The following is a 19,431-nucleotide window of genomic DNA, read 5'->3' as shown; positions in this document are numbered from 1 at the left end:
AAAAAAAAAAAAAAAAGAGGACATTTTCAAAAGGAAGAGGGGAGCTGGGAAGCAGAGAGACGTGGGAGGCTGTAGCAGGAGTGAGCCAGGATTGGTGGGCAGGCCGCCTCTCTGACTGCTGGCTCCCCGGCTGTTTGAGTGATGGGCAATCTGGCAGGTGGGGCCACGGGGGTGGGGGGGTGGGGTTTGGGGCCCTCCTCTTAAACTAGAGCCTTCTCCTTGTCTGACTGATGGTGGCTTCAGCCTGTCTCTACCCCTCCCAGAAGGCTGTCCTCACCAGTCTCCTGCCCGACGGCTGGGCTGTGGGGCACAGGCTGATACTTCAGTCCTACTCAGTGCTAAATGGGGCAGTTATCCCAGGGCCCTCCCTGTGTCCTTGAGGACAGACTGTCTCCTGTAGCAGCACCAGGCACTGTGCTAGGTGCTTTACAAGTAGTGTCTCCAAATCTGAATATAATCCAGCAAAAGGAAAAAAAAAAAAGTGTTGCTCTCCCCATTTTAACAGATGGGGAAGGGGGCGGGGGGCTCAGTGGCTTGCTCACGCAAGCTTTCACAGTGAGGGGGGAGTGGTTTCCTACGGGGTGTGGGGGGGTCACCTGAAAGTCCTTACCACTAGGCTATACTGCCACAGGCTTCTCAGGAGAAAATCCGTCTCTCAGGTACCCCTAGGTTTTGTGCCTTGGGCCTGCTCTGGTTCCTGGACTAGGGTCTATAGTCACCCCTCTGAGCCATTCCTTCTGCCTAGGATGCCTTTCCTCCCCTCTCGCCATCATCCACAGGGCAAACTCCTACTGGACCTGTGAAACCCAGGGAAACCATTACTTCCCCAACCCCCCAGAGAACCCCGGACTACCTCTACAGTCCCCTTATCTGTGTTCTGTTCCTATGGAGCTCCCCTGGGAGATGAGAAAAGGCTCAGGAGCCATGGCTGGGATGAGAGTTCCAGCCTGGCCTCGCATGACAGAGAGGAGGGAACAATCAGCTTATTCTGGATGTTCAAAAGGGCAGGACTGGAGCAGGGTGGACGTGAGAGGGAGGATGGCCTTGGCTCAACCCAGGGAAAGACAGATCAAGCAGCCCCTGGGATTATTTGGCTTAGAGGCTGGGAGAAGGACAAGTTCAGATGCAGAGAGAAGCAAAGATCCAGGCTGCCTAGCATGGCCTCGCCAGCTCTCCACCAGCCCAAAAAAACACAGCCCTTTCCTGCCCGGCCCTCCCAGCACACACTGGAGCTCTTTGGCAAGGCTGAGGTGGGAAACTGTCTTTTGTGCACAGCTGTCCCTAGCTCCCCCACCCCTAGTGAGCACATGCACAGAGATGAAAAGCCCCCCCCCCCTTAGAGCCCAGAGCCTCCATCCCAGGTAGAGATGACCAGAATTGGGAACAGAGCAGTGTCGGCTGCTCATGAACTCAGAGAATCCCCAGTGCCAAGTTCAGGGACTGGCACATAGTAGGCACTTAAGCATACATTGAAAAACAAATGAAAGCATGAATGAATGAGCGATTGCCAGACCCCAGCCCAGGAAGGAGGGCCAAGAGCCTTAAGTCTATCTGTCTGTCCCCTTATAAAGCGGACCTCCTGTGTCGTGGGAGCCCCAGAAGTACAGGGTAGCGGGGACAGGCTTTGGGGATGAGAGAGGGTGGGGGGGTGCTGGGAGAGCCATAGAAAAGGGGCCCCACTTGGGAGGGATGCAGACAGTGAGCCGTGGTTCTGATGAAACATCCTTTCTGATACCTGGGCATGGGCAGTGCCTGGGGCCCAGAGGAACTCTTAGGTACCCCCGCATCACCCCAGTGGGGACCTACCCACACAGTTCCCCTGGAGGCAGCGTGGTGAGGTCCTTAAAGCCGGGGGTTCTGGACTCAGACATTTCTGAGCACCAGCTCCACCACTTACTAGACCAATTGCCTCAGTTTCCCCTTCTGCACACGGGACTAATCGCACTACCTGCTGCACATGTTTGCTGGGAAGGTCACACGAGAGATGCCTGTGCAGCACGCTCTGTCTGCCAGTGTTATCAACAACAGCACGGGAGACCTGGGCCCTGGGCTCTGGTCCCAAGGTGCCATTGACTTACTTATAGGTTGACTCTGAACAACACCCAGCCTCTCATCAGGCCTCAGTTTCCCCATTTGTACCGCCAGGCCCTGCTAGCCCCAACAGCCTTGACCCTTCCCCAAGCCCAGGCCAGACCTGCGCACACAGCTGCCTCCCCCAGACCTGCCCACGGCCCCTGGGGTGCCCGGAGACACACAGGCACATGTGCACACGCACACGCACGCAGAATGCACACAGACACACTCGCACATAGGCACAGGCCCACGCAGGCACATTCATGTTCACACAAGCAGACACACAGGCAAACACTCACACACACATTTACACACAGACCTCACAGGCATATCCCACACTCAGCCCCCCACCCTGTGCCCTTGCCCTTGCCCAGGCACCCACACCTGCTCACACTCATGATCACCCTCACGCCCCCCTTTCCCCCCAAATCTGCTGTGCACCAACTGTTGGTAGGGGAGGGGCTGGGAACGGGAAGGAACAAAACCCACGACTCAGCCGGGGAAGCGGGGTGCGGGGGGGGGTGCGCGGGCGAGGGAAATGACAGCCCGCGGTCCCCCTCGAGTCCCGGCTCATGAATATTAATGCGGCGGTAATTAAAATGCAGGGACGCAGCAGGATGGATGCGGCTGCCTCCGGAGCGCTGGGGAGCACGGCGTGTTCGCAGGCGGGTGGAGCCCGCTTCTTGCTGGCGATCGCCGGATCGGCCGCGGGCCGGGGTTCGGGGCTGGGGGCGGGGGTTCGCGGCGCCCGCGGCTCCCCTCCGCGCTCTGCCCCAGGCCGGGCCGCCCGCCAGGCCGCCTTTTCCCGGAGCCGGCCCCCTCCCGCCCTCGCGGCCCGGTGATGTCATCTGCACAAAACTTTCCGCTTCCCGGCCGGTCTCGGGGCCCTGAGTCATAGCCGCCCCCGGCCCGGGCCGCGCCGTCTGTTTGTGCAGAGCTGGGCCCCGCTTGCCCCGGCCTGACGTCAGGCTGGCGGGGCCTGGAACCGCGTGGGGCCCGTCAGCCTGGTGTTGCGGGCCGCTGGGGGCTTGGACGTCAGCCCCGGGCGGTGGAGTAGGAACCCCGGTGAAGGGCACAGCCTGGGCGGGCGGGGTCCGAGCCCCGAGTCACCTTATGCAGATTGCTTGATCTTGGGCCGGTCCTTTGAGCTTTCTGAACTCCTGTTTCCTTATCTGCTAATTCACAGATGCTCGGCAAGTCTTCACGACTCCGAGAGTGAATTGTGCAGCTGAAGGAACCCTCGCCCAGAGATGGAAAGGAACTCGGCCAAGTGGGCAGCAGAGCTGGGTTCCCGGGCCCCAAGTTCCAAGTTCTTTCTGCTGTGTCACATGCTGTTACCATGTGCAAGGCCCGGCTTAGGGGCTTAGGGCAGGTGCGGAGAAACCCCCCACCCCCAACCACCACCATCCTACCAGAGGTGGGGGAGTTCCTAGGCAGGACTGGAGGAGCTTGAGTCCCCACCAAGGCCATAGGACTCTGGCCGGCTTTCTCACCTCTGAAGCAGGCATGAGCATCTAGCATACTAACCCTGTGGAATCTATGAAGATAAAGATGAGCTAAGGAAGACCACATTGCTGTGTGAACACTATGGGGCAGCGCTTAAGGCATGATTAAGATTCTGGTCGCTTCTTGAAGGCAGGTGAGGAGGCCATTTTGGAGTCAGGTCACCTAGGTTCAAATCCCGGCTCTAGATGCCCCCCCCCTCCTTGTTCCCATTTCTGTGCCCTCAGGCCAGTGGTGCTGAAAGCTGAGCCCTGTGCCAGGGCCCAGAGCCCAGCACCTTGTTAGCAAGTGCCCAGCCAGTCCTTCACCAGAGTTGTACAGAGGAAGCCCCAAACATCTGCAGTTCTTAGGTTCTTTCTAGGGCCTTTGTCACGTGATCTTGAGGCCCAATTTATAGATGGGACTAAGAACCTTTTGGCTGCTGCTCTCAGGGGTTGAGTGGGGATTAGGCTCAGGTCTGTAACCTCGGACGCATGGCTGTGGGCTGTGGCTCTACCCCAAATGCACTCCCACCTCCAGCCGGTATCTGCCCCTGGTGCTGAGAAAGGCCTGCCCTGCTGCCCGCACACCCTTGCCTCTCCCTCCCTGCCCCCCCCCTCACTGAAACTCCTCCTCTGCTGCTCCAGGCTGCTGCTTCTGGCCTGAGGGCTTTGCCTATGTGTTCCCGCCCCTGTGCCTGGAACTCTCACCCCCCTCTCCCATTTTCCTGGGGGAACATCTCCTCCTCCAGCTCTCCTCAGCCCGCCTCCTGGGGAGTGTCCCAGTTACCACCACCCCACAACACACACACACACACACCCACCAGAAGCCACAGACTGCATCCCCCATGCACACCACACAGACAGCTCATGTACACACCTTACATCCCCTAACCACATGGCACACACACACACACACACACACACAGACCAACACGCATCAAGGCTGTATTGGTGCCCCTCCTCTGGGCTCCTGCAGCCTCTAAGTTTGACCCCCGACCCCCATCATGGTATTTATGTCCCCAGTGAAGGCCAGGACCCACCCTTTTCCTTCTCTATCCTTCCGGCAGAGAGCCTTGCATCAAGTCTCCTGCCGTCAGTGGCCGGACCCCTGCCCTCCTCCCATGGTCACAGTCCCACCTCCATCCAGGCCCCCTCAAATGGGTACGCACCTGTGTCTGCCGGGGGCTCTCCTCACTCCCTGTAGAGCTGCTCCTGGTCCGGCCCTCCTAACCCACAGGTCACACTCACCTGGGCTTTGGTCAGCTCCCCTCCCACCCAGACAACAGCTGCCCAAGAGGAAGGACTGTGTCCAGTCGCCCCTTGGCCCCACACCCGCACCCCCACCAACCCCAGCCCAGGGCCTCTGGTATATGTGGTGACTTGAACTGGGCCAGAGCCTTAAGATCACTTCTGTCTGGGACCTCAACTTTCCTCATTTGTAAAATGGGGTAACACTCAAAGCACCTGCCGAAACTCAGAAATGTCATGGTGACTGTCATTAGCACAGCCATTGGGTCCCTGCTGGGCCGAATCCATGGCTGAAGGGAACTTTGGTGGCTGCAGCTCATCCCCTAGGTGAACCCCTTCCTCAGGTGAGTGTCCTGGTCATGCCCTTCCTGCAGACTGGGTCCCTGAGGCACTTGGTGCTGAACCCCGGAGGTGGGGTATTTGGCTGGGGTTCCTGACAGATAACGGGTGTTGTCTGTTCCAAGCACCACCCCTGGGGGACAGCAGTTCCTCTTCAGGCTGAGGCTTTCAGGAGGACAGCTGGTCTCCCCGGGGTGGGGGTGGGGATGGGGACTGGGCTGGAGCTTCAAATCTCTTCCTCCATCCAGCAGAGCACCACCCCGGCGCCTGGCCCTATTGGGTTGGGAGAAACTTGTAGGGTAGGAGGGCGAGTCTCTCCTGGTGGGTGACCAGAATCAGGAGAACGGGAGGGTAGATGAGTGACTTAGGGAAGGAGCAGAGTTACCTGCTTTCGTCAAGGCAGACTCATTTATGGGAGACGGACAAAGATGAGTTGCCCGACACCCACACTTGCCCACTTCATCCTTGCTGCCCTCGGGTCCTGGGGGCCCTCGCTTGGCCCAGCAGGACCCCAGCAGCTCACTGGGCCGCCCCACATGCAGAGATGGAAACCCAGAGGCCAGGGTCGGGAGGGGACTGGGCAGGCACGCAAAAGGGCCAGGTGGAGCAGCCCTGTGCTGCTCGAATGCCTTCATTCACAGGTGTTCACCGGAACCTTCCATGTGCCGGCCTGGAATGATGTACTGGGTGTACGGTGAGGGACAAAACAGCCGATTCTCTCAGCCTTAGAGGCTGGCAGAGTCAGAGGGCCACAAGAAGCCAGTAAAAAAAAAAAAAAAAAAAAAAAAAAAAAGGCAGCAAGACATCAGCAATAGCAGGGGTGGGGTAGGTGCTGGGATGGGAAAGAAGGGGGCACCCATGCTCATTTACAAACATTTCTGTACCTCGGCCCATGTGTGTCCCAGGGTTTCTTCCAGAACGTTTCTTAGCTCACTCATCCTGTCTGTGCACATGATTGGAACACCTTTGTCTAAAGCAGGGGCAGAGTAATTATGAGCAAAGTCCAGACTCCTCCTTCTGGCCGTGTGATTTGGGGCAAGTCACTGTCCCTCTCTGAGCCTCCATGGCATGATGTCCCCTATAAAATGGGTGCATACCTGCAGGACTGTTGTAAAGATTCCTCGAGATGATGTGTGCAAAGCTCTTGGCGTGGGGACCCAGGCTTGACTCTCTGCTCCAAGCGCCCTTGGCCCCTGATTACCCTGCTCAGGCCCCATAGGCCTCTAGTCTCTGCCTGAGCCCCAGTACCTGACAGCCCAGCCCTGGGGGGTATGAGCAGTCCCTGCAAGATGGAGGCCCAGCACCGGCTGGCCAGGATGACAAGACGGCGAGGGACAATTTGGTTACCCAGCTGCATACTCAGGGGCTCTTGCCTCTCTGGGGCTGAATGTTTCAAATGGAGATGAGTTCTAGAAACACAAGGGCAGTTTGCTGGAGGGAGCCATGGGCCGCAACTCTGACCTGCTAGGATGCCCTGATTAAAAAAGGAAAACTGAGGGGCGCCTAGGTGGCTCAGTGGGTTGAACATCCGACTCTTGATTTCAGCTCAGGTCATGATCTCAGGGTGTGTGGGATGGAGCCCCACGTGGGGCTCTGTGCTCAGCCAGGAGTCTGCTTCTCCCTCTCTGCCTGCTCTTCCCCCTGCTTGCAGTTCTCTCTCTCTCTTTCTCTCTCTCTCTCTCTCGCACTCTCCCCTCCCCCCAAATAAATAAAGAAAATCTTTTTTTTTAAAAGAGGAAAATTGACCACAGCCTCTCAGTACTGGCCACCCCCACTGCTGTGGGCCAGGCACTGTGAGGTATTCCAACAGCCCCTTGAGGCTTCTGCAACTCAGATGAGGTGCAAAAGATAAGGAAACTGAGGCTGGGAGGGGGGCAGGCCCATGCCTCAGGCCATGGGGTTGTCGTGTGGAAAAGCCAGAATTTACCCTCTTCTGAGCCTGAAGCCTGACCTGTTACCTACCCGGCTGCCCCCTGCTTTTGTCTTGTCAGCGAAGGAACAGGTTTGTCCCAGCACCCACCTTGCCTAATTCACATCTAGCTGTTCATCCACCCAACTCCTGGGCATCACCCCCAGGACCTCCTTAGAGAGCCTTGGGGCTGAGAACTGATGCTCCCCAAAGGGCAGATCAGGGGGAATTTCCCGGGAAGGGTCCTGAGACCCCAGGGAAACCAGAAGGGACCTCAAGGATCACCACTTTGGCAACTTTTCTGTATGTTGCGCATATAGAAAAGCTTCAGCTCAGAGAGGGGGAGACACTGGCCCGGGGACTCACAGCAAGGTACTGACCCACCTGGGGCTAGGTGGGAACTAGATTTGGGAACTAGATGGGAGCTGGATTTGGAACTCAATTTCCCAGGTTCAAACCTGGGTCATGCTTGCCAGCTATCAGACCGAGTCCCTGAACCCTCTGTGCCTCAGGGTCCTCATTCTGTAGAATGAAGAGAGTAATAGGTCCTATTTCACAGGCAGTTGTGAGAAATAAATGAATGAACACACATACTAGGCTTAAAAACGGGGGCTGGTACTCAGTAAGCATGCAATCGACGTGAACTGTCATCGGTCCTTGTCAGTCTCCGGTTTCTAGTCCAGTACAGACCTATCTGCCCAGGCAACCTTCAGTGTCACCTACTCTGTCAACACCGAAGACCGAGCCTGCCCTCCTGGTGCTCACAGTCCAGCTAGGAAACACCTGAGACCTGAGGTTGGCAAGACGAGGGGCAGAAAGCACAGTCCTGGGCAGACGGAATAACATGCATGAAGACCTGGGGCAGAAAGGACATAAAGCTGCCCAAACTAGAGAGAAGGTCCACATGGCTGGAGCTCGGGACCAAGGGTGCGGGAGGGGAGAAGTGGCAGAGGGGGTCAGACATCCGGCGCCTGGGAATGACACAGAGAGCCTGGAGAGCCAGGGGTGGTTAGAAGGGAAGGAAGTGGTCAGGCTTGCATTTTGGAAGGATCCACTGGCTTGACCTAGAGAGCACACTGGATGGGGGGCGGGGTGCATAGAGAGAGCGGGAGCCCAGCCCAGACAGGGGTGAGGGGGCTGTGGGTACAGGATGAAGGGAGCTGACTCCTTTAGGTGGGAAGTTCCTTGGGTCTGGGTAAGTATTGAGCTAGTGGTTGGGGAGGAGGGATCCAGGATGGACTTGGGATCTGGCCAGGGTCCAGGTGCATGGCTGGAAGTGGTGGTCAGGAGTTCAGTTCAAGGAGGAGGAATGACTTTGCATCCAGCTTGGGCCACTCCAGCTGCAACAGCACCCAGGGACCTGGGTGACTTGAGTTCCAGGCTTTAGGGAGTGGCATCTCAAGCCCTTCTCTCAATATGCCCTTCCTCATGGGGCAAGGAATCCTTGGGACCAAGATCCATGATCTGGGCACCTGGGATCCTGAAATTCCCTGCTCGATGGCCCCCAGCCCACTTCCTGGGTCCATCCTCCCAAGGATAGTCTGAGCTGGCCATTTGGACACCCTGGAGCTCTAGGGGTGGCCAAGAGGTGGCTGTCTGCAGGGGGTGTGGACAGAATTTATGCACACAGGCTGGAGTGTCCATGCCTCACAGAAAAGGACAAGAACTAGGGTGGGGGGGTGTGGATGAAAGAAAAGGCAGGCCCGGTGGGCAGCTGCTGGCCAGGGCTGTCTCTCCCCGTGCTGTTACTTCTCGCATGGACCCCAGGAGTCTGAGACTTCTAAGTACAAACCCAGCCTTCCAGCTGTATTTGTCATTAGGAAGGTGTATTTGTCAAGGAAGGAGGACTGAACATATTTTATTTAGCAGTTTATTAGCTTGATTTATAACTTGTAAATACTTAGACCTGAGGTATGTGGGCCTCTGCTTGTACTCCTGCCCCCCAGTACTGCCCAGAGAGGAGCAGCCTCCCTGGCTCCCCTGCACAGGCATCCAGTGGCTGACCCTGACCAGCAGGTTGACTCCTGGGGATCCTCCAGTCTTCCTTCCCAGCATCCCGACCCCACTGTGCTCCAACCAGTCCTCTGTGTTTGTCTGCCTTGCCCTTTCAAAGTTCACCTCCAGCCCTTCCTCCTCCAGTAAGCCTTCCCTCCGTGGAGGCCCTGGCTTTCCAGTTTGGGGCTGTATTTTTGGTCACAGATGATGTGGTGGTCTGATTGGCTAGGACGTGAGTCCCCACCCTCCTGCAGGACCCGGAGCTCCCAGGAGCAGCACCGCCCAGCAGAAGCAGTAGCTTGCCGAGGGTAGGAGTCTAGCTCAGAACACACACGGACTTGAGGTCAAATCCCAGCTCTGTGACTTTCTTGCTGTGTGACCTTGGGAAGCGGCTTCGCAGCTCTGAGCTGGTTTCCACTTCTGAAAACCCATAATCATAACTGTACCTCTTGCAGGGAGGAGGCAATATGGAACGCAGAGCCCACGTGTGCCCAGCATTTGGCAAGTACTCGGGGAAGGAATTAGGAAGGGCAGGAGTTACATCATTCACTTCTTTATACAGCTGAGAAAACAAGCAGAGGAGGTTCAGCGAGGTGAGGCCGGTTGCCCAAGGTCACACAGCCTGTAGCGGGACAGGGGCCCAGGCCAGGCTGTCCGACCTGCGCTCTAATCACTGAGACCCCCGGCCCGAGCCTGCCCCCTCCCCGTTACTTTTCCCCCCGGCCTCCGTGGCCCTTGGGCGCCGGAAGGCCGCGTGGGGGCCCGCGGAGACCGGGGGCAGGGCCAGGGCCTAGCCCGCGGGGCGGGAGGGGTTAACGGGCTCCGCCGCATTGGGCCGGCCTCCGGGGGAACCAGCCAATGGGCGCGCGCCGCGATGAGGTAATGCCGGGACGGGAGGAGTGGGCGGGGCCGGCGAGGACCTCGCCTCGCTCACGTTCCTTCTCTCCCCACCTACCCCTCACCTTTGACCCTGATGTCCCCTCCCCAGCCTTACACCCGCGTTAACCCCCCTGCTGGAGCTGAGGGTCTCGGGGGGCAGGGGACCCTGGGTCCCTTAAGGTCTTCGGCAGGAACCCGGGGCCGTCTTGCCTCCTCCGAGCCTCAGTTTCCCATTTTGCAAGATGGGAGCCGGTGATCGCCAAAGGCTAGACCAGAGGTGGACGTCCTTGGATCCCAGGACAGTTTTCAGCCTCTCCCCGCCCTTGGCCCGGCCGTTAGCGGGTGGCGCAAGGAGTCCCCGGGGCCAAGCGGAGGGAGCCTCGCCGGCCTGCACGTGGGCCCAACCCGTCAGCTCCTCCCTCTCCCTTGGGTATCTGCGCTTGACACCCCCTCCGCCCCCCCCCCCGTCCCCCATGTCCCTTCGCCGCCACCAAGCCCCGCGTTAGCGGCCTAAGCAGCAGGACTTGGCGGTTTCGTAGTCAGAGGTCAAAGTTCAATATTAATTGAGCGCCTGCTACGTGCTGCTCCGAGCTGCTCCGAGCTTGGGGCTTGGACGCTGCCCCGCCCACCTCCAGGGCTGCCCGCGACCCGGGCTCCTTCCCGGCCGCCCGCCGCCCGCCGGGCACGAAGCGGTTAAAGCCTTTCTGGAGCTGGCACTGCCGCGGCGGCGGCCCGGCTTATTAGTCAGCTCGCGGGGAGGGGGCGGGGGGGAGGGGCTGGAGATGAGAACCGCAGAAAGCTATTCTCAGGGGCTCCCAAGTGGGGGGGGGGGGGGCGGCTCAGCAGGAGCTGCTGCTTCCCAGAAAGTGGATTATTTTTAACCCAGGAAGAAGAAAGGAAGGAGGCGAGGGAGAAGGACTCAGAAAAAAAGAGAGGATTGCAGAGGAGAGGAGAGGAGAGGAGAGGATGGGGAAGGGGGAGAGGGGAAGGGGAGAGGATGAGAGCCTTGGTTGGGGCAGTGGAGGGGAGGAGCGGAGAGGGGCTGGCAGGGGGTAACGGAGGGGAGTGGAAGGAGAAGCAGGGCCAGTCCAGTGGGGGAGGCCAGCTGGCAGGGGTCTCTGGGAGGGGAGTGGATGTGGAGGGGACACTGCCACTCTCCTCGGGCCCCCCCCTGCACCTCCCCAGCCGTTCTCCCCGCCCCCGGGGCTCTGTGGGGCTCTCCTGCTGGACCCACCCCAGGCTGCCCATCCTGGCCTTCCGGTGGTTGAGCTGAGAGCAGTACCCTGTGGGGTGTCACCAACCCAGGGCTGTGCAAGGCACCAGGCTGGGAGAGTGGGGGGGCCGAGGCCAAGCCGCAGCCCTGCCCTACAGTGCCGTCCAGCTGACAGGCAGCACAGGGACCTGTCCTCACCCCTGCGGTGACCACAGGGGGAGGGGGCAGGAGGGCTGCCCTGAAAACCCCGTGGTCCCCAAAAGGAGAGGTTTCTGGAGGAGAGGGCAGAAGGCACCTAGGGGCTCCTTTTCTCCAGCCTTGGGGTGGAGCCAGGCTGGAAAACCGAGCCCAGGGAGGGGCCTCAGGGAGGGTGCTGGGACACAATGACAAAGGAGACAGATTCCGCCAGGCCCACTGAGGGCTCACAGTCTTGCAGGAGTAGCAGAGGCTGCGCAAGCCATTAAGAATAAGGCGTTAAGTAACAAGAGGGCAGTGGGCTGGGAGGGGACCACACAAGGGGCCCAAGGGGCCAGGAGGGCTGGTCCCAGGGGCCTGGTCTCTGCGGAGGGCATAGGAGGGCTCCCTGAGGACCAGGAGTGGCTAACTAGGTGAAGAGTGACTGGGGGAGGGGGTATGGATGGGATCCCGGGGCACAGACCTGAGAGCCTCAGAGAGGATCAGTGTGGCCCAAGACTGTGGCCCTTGTCCCGGAGGCAGCCTCATGTTTGGGGAGAGTTCCATAGAGCAGAGGGAAAAGTCCAGATCTGCAAAGCTCACTGGGGTGCCTGCACCCTGAGGCTGGAGGACGGGGTGTGTATGGCTGAAGCTTGCGAGGAGGGGTGCATCCCTGGGGCTGCCTCCAGACCTGAGTGTGTGAGTGTGTGTCCCTTGCACAGAGTGGCCTGCCCTCCACTTGAGGCAAGACCCAGGGGACACATCCAACCCCTCCAGGACCAGGGGGTGATGGATGAGGACCCCGCTCCCCCCACCCCACCCCTGCTGGAAATCCAGCACCGCCCCTCCACCCCTTGTTACTCTAGAACGCGGGACCAGCCTCTGATGTCCTCCCCCAGGAGCAGGAAGGGGGGTCCTGGGCTATTGGCTAGAGGGCAATGACCGTAGGGTGTCAAGGAGGCCTCGCTGTGGCATCACAGAATCACCTGCACCCACTTCCCACTCGGGTGCCTGTCTGTCCTCTCCCAGGATGGGTGGGCAAGTCCGCTCAGCCTGTGGGGCGAGTGGCTTAGCCAAAGCCTGATTCCAGGCAGCAGCTGGGGGCAGAGCTTGGCCACCTGCAGCTGTGACCCTCCCTGCACACCCTAGGTCAGTGGCCTGTGGCCTTCCCATCAGTCCTGCCCCCCACCATTGGCCCCCCTCCCCCAGGTTGGGGGCACATCATAATGTCACAATTAAGATGAAGGGACAGACCTGAATCCAAACCGGTTGCTGACTGGCTCTGAGCTCCGGCAAGTGGCTCTGGCCTCTGTGCCTCAGTTTTCTCATCTGCAAAATGGGGATAATAATGGCAATGGCAGAGAAGCGGCGGAGGTCAGGCTTTTAGCAGAGAAGTAGCCCGTCCCAGGTCACTTGAGGCCCTGAAGTTTCTGCATCAGTGTAATGAGGGGCATCGGCTGCAGCCCTCCAAAGTGCAAGAGTTAGACTCGCCACCCTCTCAGCACGGGCCAGGTGGTGGTATGACTCCTCTTTTGCAGATGAGAACACCAAGGCTCAGAGAAGTGTGGACCGGGTCCAGCGCTGCACAGCAGGAAGGTGGGGGGACGTGGGTTTGCATTCCCTGCCTGCTTTCTCCTCGGGGAATTCCTTTCCCATTGCCACTGCCCTCCAAATAAACACGTGCCACAATGCGCCCCCCCTCCAGGACACCCTCCTCTCCCTCCCCCAAACCCACACGGTGACCCTGGGCTGGCCCTCTGGGCCCAGGAGGAGCCGCGTCTCCATCGGGCATCTCTGAGCTGGGCTTTCTCGGCGGTGGAGCACAAAGGAGGGTAGCCGGGCAGAGAAAGAGCCCGACAGGCGAGGAGCCGGCTCCGCGGGCGCTTTTCTCCCCGCTTTCTTCCTCTCCTGGCTCTTTGTTAAGCTCCCTTTCAGCTGAGCCGGCAGAGCCTGGGTGTTCTGAGCTCACAATAATTGCTGTGTCTAGACAGTCTGGTATGAGGCCTCCCTCTCCCGCGCCTCCCCGGCCTCCCCGGCCTCCCCGAGGCTCCCTTTCCCAGCCCTGCGGCCCTGCGGCCCAGCTCCACGCCCTCCGTCTCCCACACCCCTTCCCCTCTCTGGCTGCCAGCCCCTACCCCCCCCCCCAGTCCTGCCTCCCCCCTGCTCAGACTTTCAGGGCTCCCTCTCCCCATCCCACCCTTGGGTGGGCGCACACTCACCTCCCACCTTCCTCAAGGCCTGAAATCCAGGGGACAAAGGTGGTTTCCCATTTGGCTCTGGCTGGGCAACTTTGGAGGAGGCTGTAGGCCCCCAGGAGCGGGAGGCCGCTCACCTTGCTGGACTTGGGGCTGAGCTGGGCAGCTCTGGGATCCGTCCTGCTCCTATCCTCATCTCTCCATTTGGGCCTGGCTGGGAACCCAGAGAAACAGGAGGGGTTTAGGATAGGTACAAGGAAATACTTCTTGGCACCTCTGACCACCAGACACGGATGGAGTGGTTTTCAGGAGGTGTAGAGAGTGGGAAGTCACATTTCACAAGTTCTAAGGTCTGTCCCTGCCCCCGGTCGGATCAGCAACTCAGGAAGATTTCCCCAAGAGCTAGAGTTTCCTCACAGGTGTCAGAATTGAGGCCCTTGGGGTGTAATAATATCCAGCATTTGCTCAGCCCTCTCCCTGTTCCAACCACTGTGCAAACTCTGTACAAACGTTCATTTACTCAATCTCCCAACGTTTATTTAATCTCACTACGAGAAAGAGAAAGGGAATGAGCCTGTGATTTGTCCCATTTTACAGATGAGGAAACTGAGACCCAGAGAGGCTAAGTAACTTGCCCACGGTCGCAGAGCCAGCAAGTGGAGGAGCCCCAGTTTGAAGCCCCAGAAGCTGGCTCCAGCCCCAATAATTACCAGTGGTACAAATATTAAACGCTTACTGAATACCAGGAGCTGTGATCAGCACTTTACAGGTATTATTTCCTTTAGCCTCGCCACACTGTTACCTAGGACCCAGGGTTATGTCCATTATAGAGACTAAAAGAGCATGGCCGAGGGCTGCTGGGTGTGGCCAGATGGTGACCCAGCTCTGTGTCAGCGAGGCCTAGTAATCCAGAACCTCTCCCTGGCTGTCGAGCTGTGCGTAAAAAACTTGACACGAAGTAGAAGCTTCTGTGCCATTTCCCACTTCTTCCCTCTGGGCTTTCTTGAGCACCTCCAGGGCATACAGCCCTGGCCAGGCTGGGGCAGACGGAGGCCAGGGTGGGGGCTCTGTCATCCCCAGACCTGGAGAAGGTCTAGTGGACCTGGCCTAGAGGAGGCTGGCAAGTCAGCCAGTTTCCGTCCGGAGTGGGAATGATGATGATGCTTGAGGGGCCACAGGGCCTCTGGGGGCCGAGGGGAGGGGCCCTAAATCCAAGAAGGCTTCTGGAGGAGGTAGAATCAATATTACCCTGGAGGATGAGTAAGAGTTAGACCCAGAAGGGAGGGAGAGGCCTTCCTGGCAGAGGGAATCACACATAAGAAGGTCCCAGAGTGAGAGAAACACAGGGTAATCTCAGAGGACCCAGGAACCCTGAGTGGCTTTGTCAGCCTGAACAGGAGTGGGGGGTCAGGGAGGGAGGTGCGGGGGAGCCACGAGGCTGGAGCCCAGCTGATAGGAGGGGCCTCGATCGCCAGGCCAGCTGGGAGCTGGCACTTACCCAAGGCAGGCAGGGCTGTGATAATCAGGGGGATGATGCAGCGGGCAGCCTGGGTGGATTGGAGAGGCCCGACCCGTTATACAAAGATGGCCTCCTCTGATGTCGGGGACTGGCCTGCGAGTATGTCTTCAGTGCCGTTCCGGATACGGAAAGCAGCGTGGGCAAGGACCCGGAGGCGAGGGTGGCCAGGTGTGCTCCTGGGGGCAGTGGGGCCATGTACTGAATGGCCTTCAGAAAGAAGCAAGGGATAGGGAGCCGTGAAGGTTTGGTGGCTCGGGAAGAGGATTAATTGGGAAGATTAATCTGGCATCTTCGCAGGATGGCTCAGAAGGGCAAACCTGGAGGCAGAGAGGCCGGGAGGAGGCCACTGCTGAGTGGGTTTTCCTTTCCTTCCCCAGCAGATCTGTCCTCATCTTAAGCCACGCCTCCCTTCTGCAGAGTCATTTTTGATTCTGCACCTACTCCCTCCCCCTGGGCTGCCTCACACTCTGCACCCCCCACCCCCGGCTGTAGATGGAAGGAGGCTGCTGGCCATTCATTCCTCATCCAGGCCATCGATGGAAATGTCAGACCGCTCAAGTCCACGCCTGAACACCCCTCGTGGCCGCCGGGCACTGACGCTGGCAGATCCATTGATGAGCTTGGCGCCTGCCACCTCTGGGTCTGCCTCAGAGCGATGCGGCCACAGGCCTGGCTCGTGGCTTCTCCGGACTTGACTCCGAATGCACAGCGTGGGCCTAACAGGGAGATGGGGGCAAGCGGACACGGCACCCCCTGTCTGCGGACGGCACAGTGCTGTGTACTGTTGATCTGGCGATGCTGGGCGTCCACGGGCTGGCGCAGGAGGAAAACAGGATCAGGCAGGTGACATAAGGCAGATGGGGATGCTACGGTAGCCCTAATGGTGAAGACCAGGGTCACACAGGCCTGTCATCCCTGACCCCAAATCCCTGGGCAGATGGTTCGAGAACTCGGAATTTTTCCAATTGTAGAAAGATATCTGACACATATACCGCCTATTTCCTAACACCCCCCAAGGAGGTGTGGGGCAACCCCTGCAATCAAACACATTAATATGTCTGCAGCAGAGCGCACGAACAAAGATGATGATGACTCGCCAAATCCCAGTTCCTCGACTTGCCACTGGGGCCGTGGTGCCCAGCTCCCGGGGTGGTCCCGAGAATTTGATGCCTGCAGTGTCTCAGACACGGGTGCATGTCCTGCCCCCGCCCTTTGCACGTGCTGCTCCTTTCCGGAATATTCCTCTCCAGGATGGCTTTCTCACTTCCACGCGGGCTCTGCTCAAACGTCACCCACCTCCTCAGCGAGGCTCGCCCTGGCCGTGCCCGCCTCCTCCCGCCCCCTCTCGCTCTCCTTCCTCTTCCTTCTCAAGCACCTACCACCTGACCTTGAACTTAATCAATAACTCATTTATCCATTGCCTGCTCCCCCTCGGTGGAGTCTGAGCCCCTTGAGGGCAGGACTCCTTTCTGTCCCTCCAGCACCCAGGACAGTACCCGCGCAGGTGGGCCCTCCCAGTGTTGTTTCGGGAAGAACAGTCTGTTCGAGTGCCCGGCACATCATCAGAAAGCCTCAATAAAGCCAAGCTGGTACCATCACCATTACTGACGTTACTGAAGCTGCTGCTGTTTCTGTTTTTATTATATTATGACGTTCCTGAGCTGATCCCAGACCTTGGTTCTCCAGCCTGGGAAATGGGCATCCTGGGGAACGGGGCTCCAGACGCGGGCCGGGTCCCTGCAAGAGAGACAAAGAATGCCACCCGCCCACCTGGGGGAGCCTGCGCCCCTCACTGGAGAGAGAGGCCCAGGAGAAGCGTGGAGAACGCCAGCCCCAGCAAGCAGGGCTGCCAGAAGGCCATACATAATTCATTGCCAAATGGGGCCGCGGGCGGCTCTCTGCGCCGTGCGCTGGGGGCTCACTCTGCGCCTGGCACTTTGCTGACTGCTCCTCACACATCGCCTCATTGCATCTTCGCGGGTTTGCCGGGTGCGATCCTGCCCCTCCGCCTGGCTCAGCGAGGGGGGACCTGAGGTTCAGAGGATGGGGTGACCGCTTGAGCCAAGCTGGGCCTCAAGTCAGCAGACTGGATTGCAATCCAGCAGCCCCCATCACTGCCTCTCTGTGGGGGGAAGCGGTAGCCCTGGGGAGGGCCTGGGGTGGGGACAGAGGAGGACGCTCACATGCAGGACAGGCGGGGGGACAGGCTGGATGGCAGCGGGGTCTGTCATCCAGGTGGGTAGGCATTGCGTCCCCAGCTTGCAGCCCACCTCCCCATGCCCTCCTCCCCTTCTGTGGCCATCAAGAGCACTATTTCTGGAGTTTCAAGGGCTCAGTTTGCTCAGCTGTACAATGGGAATAACAAGACCTACCCCTGGGGCTGGAAGCTCATGCGGACGGGAGCCAGCTTCAAAATGCCTAGGGGGAAAGCCAGTCCTCAAAGGTTATATACTCTGCGATTCTGTTTAGATCACATTTTTGAAATTACCACATTTTAGCGACGTAGGACAGATGAGACATTGTCAGGGATTTGGGATGGCTAGATGGGGATGAAATGGGGTGTGGTTATAAAGGAACAACAGCAGAGACCCTTGTGGTGCTGGAAATGTTCTGTGTCCTGATGGGGCTGGAGGACACACAACCCCGGGACATAACTGGACACAATTTGGGGCACGTGCACAAGAGGAGGAACAGAAGCCCGAGGGAGTGGGGTGGGTTGTCATGCCCATGCCCCAGCTGTGATATTGTCCCTGGTTTTGCTAGACCTTTCTGTTGGGGGAAATGGGGGGCAGGACACCTGGGCTTTCTCGGCATTATTTCTCACAACGGCATCTCAATCTACAGTTAGCTCAATTAAAATGTCGATTAAAAGATGTCTCCTGGCGGGGCGCCTGGGTGGCGCAGTCGGTCCAGCGTCTGCCTTCAGCTCAGGTCATGATCCCAGGGTCCGGGGATTGAGCCCCGTACCGGGCTCCCTGCTCAGCAACAAGTCTGCTTCCCCCTCTTCCTCTCCCTCTGTGATCTCTCTTGCTCTCTCTCAAATAAATAAATAAAATCTTTTGAAAAAAAGAAATGTCATCAGCCTGTGCCTCGAAAGGGCTAAAGGAGTGGTTGTGTGCAGGTCTCTGGGCCAGGCTGGGGCCAGGGGGGCATTTGCCTGCCTGAAAGCTGGAGTTCTCCTCACTGAATTGTTCTTCCTGCCTCTGAGCCTCCCCAGTCTTCATTCCAGAACGTTCCTAGCCTCTCCCACCATCCCATACACAGGAATTCAACGCTACCCCATGAGACTCCAGAATAGACTCTGAAAGAGAACAAGGAAGGCCTTTGTCATCAGTCTCCTGTCTGCATCGGGTGGGGAAGCCCAGCCGTGCTCAGAGGCTCTCGGTCAGGATTGTGAGAACAGTGACCTCCACCCCCTCCCCGCCCCCGCGGTCTCCTGCCTCCGGGAGAGTTAGGGGCTGTGCAAAGCATGTTGAGTATCAGGCAAGTGGGTCCTAGACCTAGCCAAGCTCTGCCTCACCAAGTAAGTCTAGACAATCCCTACCCTCTCTTTGGTACTTAACTTCCTCATTCGAAGCACAAAGGAATTGGACTAGATGATCCTTAAGGGGCACCAGGGCCCATGATGCTGGCCAAAGAGGACTTTCTTTCACATTCCATGCGACTGGACAAGAAGAGCTTGGCCCCAGGCCTGCCTCTGGCCCTTCCCTGCATGTGACCTTGGGCCCTCTCTGCCTTTCAGCATCCATAGAGCCAGAGGGTCACACAGCTTAGGTCATCAAGTCATTCAGCAAACATCCACTGAGTTCTTTCTGTGCCAAACACTGGAAGAAAAAAGGTGGGGGGGCGGTGGAAAATACTGTCCTTGCCTTCACGGAACTTGCAGTCTGGAATGCCACGAATAAATCAAGAATTGCAGCTGAGATTATGCCAAGAAGGACAGTGCTCGGGGGGACAGTGTGCTTTAGGCCCATCGTGAGGGCTTCCCTGAGAAGTGACAATTCAGCTGAGGTCTGATTGAGGAATTAATGCTAAGCCAAGGGGGTGGCCACAGGTAGTGGCTCCTCCCAAACAGGGGGCAGCAGGAACTGGGGGCCTGAGCAGACAGACCCTGGGGTGTGAGAGATCATGGTTCAGAAAGAGGCCATGGCTTCCTCAGGGAGCAGGTGCAAGTGTGAGGCAAGGCTGGGAGGCCAGAGTATCGGGCTGAGGAGCCTCACTTCCACCTCAGACAGAAGGGATCCTCTGAGGTGTATCACGCAGGGGAACGACCAGATTGGATTTGTGTTTTGAAAATCTCCTCCTGTTTACCAAGAGGAGAAGGGGATCTCATGGGCCCTCGTTGTTGCCTTGAATGATTTTTACCGTGATGATACTTAAACATGTACCAACGTAAAACAAGG

At 58.5% G+C, this 19,431-nt stretch overlaps 2 long non-coding RNA genes across 3 annotated transcripts in view; one reads left to right on the top strand and one right to left on the bottom strand.

The window, feature by feature from the left end:
• LOC141374947 (uncharacterized) overlaps positions 1-13,864 on the bottom strand; it is a 26,362-nt gene extending 12,498 nt beyond the window's left edge. The window contains exons 1-2 of the long non-coding RNA XR_012382167.1: positions 13,534-13,864; positions 12,569-12,643 (exon numbers count right to left, since the gene is read on the bottom strand). This is a non-coding gene — a long non-coding RNA (uncharacterized lncRNA). The remainder of the gene's footprint in view (positions 1-12,568; positions 12,644-13,533) is intronic.
• On the top strand, positions 9,349-18,180 carry LOC141374945 (uncharacterized). Of its 2 annotated transcripts, none has more exons than XR_012382163.1 (3): positions 9,349-9,391; positions 9,504-9,641; positions 14,107-18,180. It is a non-coding gene; the product is annotated as an uncharacterized lncRNA (long non-coding RNA). The 2 variants fall into 2 exon arrangements; XR_012382164.1 differs by having other exon boundaries at positions 9,351-9,641; positions 14,107-14,278; positions 15,406-18,179.
• Positions 18,181-19,431: the final 1,251 nt, after the last annotated feature.

The sequence above is a fragment of the Callorhinus ursinus genome, unplaced genomic scaffold (genome assembly GCF_003265705.2).
Source record: "Callorhinus ursinus isolate GAN/ISIS: 27379988/994484 unplaced genomic scaffold, GSC_fseal_2.0 scaffold24, whole genome shotgun sequence".
NCBI classification, from domain to species: domain Eukaryota; kingdom Metazoa; phylum Chordata; class Mammalia; order Carnivora; family Otariidae; genus Callorhinus; species Callorhinus ursinus.
This window is presented reverse-complemented; position numbering and strand designations above follow the sequence as displayed.